General features: G+C 30.6%; 1 long non-coding RNA gene across 1 annotated transcript; it reads right to left on the bottom strand.

Annotated features, from left to right (window-relative positions):
* Nucleotides 1–3,372: 3,372 nt before the first annotated feature.
* LOC139425748 (uncharacterized) lies at nt 3,373–5,310 on the bottom strand. Its single transcript, XR_011636898.1, has 2 exons — nt 4,927–5,310; nt 3,373–3,471 (listed from the first exon to the last, which is right to left on the bottom strand). It is a non-coding gene; the product is annotated as an uncharacterized lncRNA (long non-coding RNA).
* Nucleotides 5,311–5,698: the final 388 nt, after the last annotated feature.

Below are 5,698 nucleotides of genomic sequence, written 5' to 3'. Positions count from 1 at the left end.
CGAATATAATCGAGAATGGAAAATAAAAATGTGAAAGCTAAGAAAAAAATCGTTTTATTGATATTTATCATTTACATAGGATTGTAAGCATAGTTACATAGGATTGAAAATTATTTTGCTTTCACTGCAGAAAAATAGCTCAGAACTGCCTATTTAACACCACCTTTTCTCAGTTATATCGGAAATTGATCTTCATAAAAAGCTAGCACAATTAATTTTTATAAACTACCAGTCTTGATTTTAAACCTTTATTTTTATTAATTTTCTTTTCCCTTATATTAAGCGTTGCTGAGTTTACCAATAAGAAATTTAAAGAAAGTAGTTGCCATTTAATAATAAGGGTAACTATGAATAATTTTAATATCAGGCTTTTTGAATTACATGGTTCTTTATTCGAAATAATGAACGTAGAATAATGATTGAAATAATGATGAATGAATGAACGAAATAATGATTGAAAATAACAATGTGAAAGCAAAGAAGAGAAAAAATTTGTTTTATTGATATTTATCATTTACATAGGACTGTAAGCTATAACACCTATTTATTAAAGAATTAAATACGCAGAGATGCCAACTAGCTCCGGACAGCAAATATATATTTAAAAGTGGTAGTTTATCAATTGTGATTCTTGGATTAATAAATTCAATTTAGTAGATTTTTATCCACCACTATTTCTAAATAATTCGTAAGCTTATCAATTTCACCACTTAATAGTACTTATGTCATGATGTACCTCTTAAAAAGCAAGCAAAATTAGTCAAATATTTGCAAAATTTACTTAATAGTTACTTACCGTTTTTTTTAACCTTTGATGTGTTCGGAGCAGTTGGCATCTCTGAATAATGTAGCATTTTTCTGTAGAACAAAAGCGCAGTATATTAATATTGTCAGTAAAAAAAAAAAGACAATGTTCTAAAATGTGTTTTTTTACATTAAAAATAATAGATTTTTTTTGACCGGTTTTTTCAAAAAATCTGTGCTTTATAGGGTGAATCCCAACTTATTACTTTTTAGTCGCCTGTGGCATTCCTGCTTTTTTGGGAGACAAACGGTCCTGAATTAAGAAAATTCCTAAGCATCAAGAGAAATCTAATTAGCTAACAGAAAATATAACATATTGTATGTTCATTCTATTTCCAGATACTTCCTCTTTGGGGCATGGCACGACGATCATGTTTTTGAACAGTTACTTCCTCTCTCAGATCATGTCACATTCCATGCCTCATTCCTGGAGACCGAAAATGGAACGCACAGAACATGACGAACAATCTTTCATACGGCAAATTAAGTATATGTAAAAACCGATAACGATGAATTATACATTCATTAATCGTCATCGCTTGCACAGGGTTACATATTTATTCCACTATTCCATCTTGTTCTCTGGATTTGAACAATGCTTACTGATTTCCATAATGAAGTGGAAGTTCTTCAAATAGCAGTCGACATAGTCTAGTCGACACTTTACGTTTCGACTGAATGTATGTTGTTTTAGGATGGCGTGCAGACAGAAAACCATTCCATATTTCGTTCGTCTTAGTTTGTTATAGTAAAGCTAAGATATATGGACTAAAAGTATAAAATAACCACAGGGTCGAAGTTCTTTTTTATATTTATTTAAATACTTAATAATGAGGAGGAAGTTTTTTTTTTTTTTTAAATTTCCTTTTTAAGCGGCTTCCACTCTCGCCATCTTAAATTTTCCATCCATTTTAGGTTAAATTTTTGATTTGTGTTTTCAAACTTTTGATCATATAAGCATAAATTTTTGATTTGTGTTTTCAAACTTTTGATCATATAAGCATAATTATGCAGCACAATACATTCAAAAAAAAATGATAGAAAATAAAGGAGTAGCTTTATTATTATATTAGGAGAAACAGCCATTGATGACTTTTAGAACTTCAAGGAATTTTTTCTCAAAACTCAATAACACGATTCAATAAAATGGTGGTTCTGAATAAGTAATTTGAAACTGCACGTTTCTCAGTTTTTGGTTGTTTTTTTTTAAATCTAATATTATTGCAGTTTAAATTGATGAAAACAGATGTGAATGATGTTATTGTAAATTGCATCAAAACAAAGATACTTATTTAAAATCTACAAACAAGCAACTGTATACTATTTGATTACCTATCAAAAACGGTTGATTGGTTAACCTTGTCTATTGATAAGCATAAACATACCATAATTATAGACAGTGATAATATCGTAATCAATATAGAAGACGATAAATAGTGATACGATACTGCTGCAAGAATTATCGACTATGAGATCAGAATTATCGTATTCGTTATTGATAACGATAAATATAAAATACAATATTATGACGAGTACTATGAAGTTAATTATCAAGTAAGAAACTATCGTAAGTATTGATAAATTCTCTTAAGGAAATGAAAACATGCGAGAGAAATGCACATTACAAAAATATTACGATTTATCATAAAATATTAATATTTTTAGACGATATTTAAAATCTGCATTTGTAAATGCATTTAATATACTTTTTCAATATTTACAATACATGATTTGTAAATATTTTAAGTAAAATCATAAAAATATGTTTCTTAAAATATAGACAGAAAATAAAAATTTAATGTAACGAAAAAGTAACAATGAATCTAGAAAAATAATTTTCTCAAAATAATTAAAACAAGTGTATTACAAACCTTCATATGTTTAATTAATTTTAGAGCAATGTAATACGTGTTAGAAATACTTATGGGACACAAAATTAGAATCACCATTCATGAAAAAATGTAAATGCCATCGATAATAAGTGAGTGTTGAAATTTGTTACTCCAAGCAGGCAGTTTTCATGTCTTGATGAAATCAGTGACCGAGCAAGCTAATTTCTAGTTAATTGGCGTTTTTCTTAGAAAAAAGTGATTAGTGATTGGAATAATTTCTCCTCCCTTGGGTGGTCCATTTCGGTATACAAAGATTTAAACGGTAAATCATTCACGTGAGCTGAAATTTATTAGATGGAACGAAAATTTTTTCAAACTATGTATCTTAAGTGGCTAAATATATCCTCCTACACAATAGCTAAATGATAAGTTGAATTTTAATATTCTTCAAGAAGGTGTTTTTAAAATTGATTTTTTTTTTCTTTATATGATGAATGGTGCACTTCCACTATTTTTATTTAAGCAATAAGATTTTTCTGCATATTGGGCTGTTATCTTATAGAAATTCCGAAAATTTATGAAGTACTTATCTCTAAATTTGTGTAAAAATTTCATCTTCGGAAAAATGTTGGCTTATCACTATATAGCCCCTAACCCTTTACTTAGAAAGATCGATATCTGATAACCATTCCCGATTTATCAAAGAAATCCCTGTATTCCCGAACCCTGTACTTGCCTGTCATGAGACCAATTCCTTGACCATCCAGTTGGCATCTGTTTCATTGTATCTATTTCATTGTAGCTGCTTCACTACCAAAGTTTTTCATATTCAAAACTGAAAAAAAATCAGTACCCAATCTTTATCAATCTTTACAGATATCATTAGTAAGCAGAAAAAAAAGAAGAAGGAAAACGTTTCTTTTGGCAGATTTCGATGCAGTTTAACAATATATTTCTGTAGTTTTGGAGAACGGAAATTTTCTGTAGAAAATTTACAGAAATTATTATGTTTTTAAACGTATATTTTTTGCAGAGTAAAGCTTATTTAAATTAACCCCATTTTTAGGCTTATGAAAATATATCCTCTTTTTTTTTTAAATTACTTAAAACATATTTAGGTAATCATTTAGTGCACATAATATAACTGGAAGGTAAAAATTATCTGATTTTTAAGAATAGCAACAATCTAAACAGTCTATTAGCAACAGTCTAAAATTCCCCATTAGAGACGACCTCGTGACAATACTCACAAAATTATGGACTACATTAAAATAATTTAGACTGGACTTCCGGGGACACCGTAGAATGGATATTGAAACGATCACAGAAAATGCAGTCCCATCCGACTATTAGCCTTTTGCAGGAGAAATCGAACCCCGGTCCAAACCATTGTAGGAAAAGACTTCCACCCACCACAGACTGGACCACCAAGACACCCATCACACCAACTGGATGATTCGAAACTCTAATTAGCTATGTACTTTTTTGGTCACAATGCACATCCTGAAATCTATACCCTATAATGCCGTTAAGAAAAAATCTTTGAAAATGTATCATAAATATTGTAACTATTTTTTCGCTTAAAATATCAGTCAGACAAAAATTGCATTTATAATTTTTTTTAAATAATTTATTTTTAGCATTTACAAGCAGGTTATATACTTTGCTTGTACGCTTCTGAGTTAAAAGTTATTATAGAGCTCTAGTATTCGTAAACCCGATCATAAGACCAAACTTTAAGCAAAGTCACTGACTTTGCTTAGAACAGTTTTGCACTCAGAACAGTTTTTGTGTTATAAAAATAATTTTTAGTATGTGAAATATGGCATCGTGGTTCAAAATTAAAATTCTAGTATGAACTTGATTTTGTCTAGTCGTTTTCAGTTGGATAACATCTAACAGAAGTTATATTCTATATGCTCCCAATATCTGTTTTAAAAATTTGTTGATTCTGTTTTTTAATTATCAAACATCAACGCGTAGCTTAAAGCTTAATTTAATGTAAGGAACTTAAATAGGCAGCGCTTTACCTGAACAACGAAAGTTCTAGAACAATGCAAATAATTTTTTCTTCTTCGAAGATTTGTTCGAAGACAACAACAAACAGTAACTGAAGTATTTAAGTATTCATATCTAGTAATCTATCCCTTTCTTCAAATACTTAAGATAGATATCTATTACCAAGAAAACAACTCTCGCTGTCAAAAGGCAGGGAACGTGTAAATAAAATGACAAATGATCAAAAGTCGATCAAGATCGTGCAATCAAGCCGTCATGACCAATTACTCACCAAAAAACCTACCACCCTTTGGATAGTAGACAATCTCTACCTTGATAAAAACCAAAGATCTTTAGGCCATGAGAAATACATGCTTTCTCAAACCGGAAGCCGTTGTGGTTCTGAGGGTAAAAAAACATTATTAATTAACATACGTATTGGCGACGATAACTATCAGTTTTGGCGATGGTTGTATCACAAGTGATATTTAGAATCATTTTCAGATCTCCAACTAGATTGGCTGATGGTATTGTTTACTTTAGGGGTGGATTTGCATTTCGGTGGGGTCGGCCCACCCTACCTTATCTTATTACCTGGGAATAAGCAAAGGGGGCTTGTTCGGGCGTCAGTATCGTGAAATTGGCCGTACTCGATGAGTAATATTGACGTTTTATGTGACTGATGATTGGAACTACTAGGAATTGTACTTGAACGGAACAGGTTGGCGATGAAATTTCCAGGAATAGGTGTGTGTGGTCTGGAGTAACGTAGATATTTGTCTAAATGCAGGTTTGTTTGTGCTTTCAGAAGACAATTAGGGGGATATGCGCAGTAATTAGACGGTAACCGAGGAAAAGAAAATCTGTCTGAGAAAATCAATTTTTTTTATTTCTCAGCGACTGAAAGGTTTGCAAATCTGTGCGTTTGAACCAGATTTTTTTTTTCACATCATATGTATGTAGTCAGAGACAAAAATTATTACATAAATCTTTGGTTTTAAATTACCATAGATGAATATTTCTTCATAACCAATGTGTAGAAACATGCTCCCTATTGTTGTCAT

Source organism: Parasteatoda tepidariorum, chromosome 6 (assembly GCF_043381705.1).
Source record: "Parasteatoda tepidariorum isolate YZ-2023 chromosome 6, CAS_Ptep_4.0, whole genome shotgun sequence".
Taxonomy (NCBI): domain Eukaryota; kingdom Metazoa; phylum Arthropoda; class Arachnida; order Araneae; family Theridiidae; genus Parasteatoda; species Parasteatoda tepidariorum.
The sequence above is the reverse complement of the archived record's forward strand: the minus strand, read 5'-3'. Positions and strand labels throughout refer to the sequence as shown.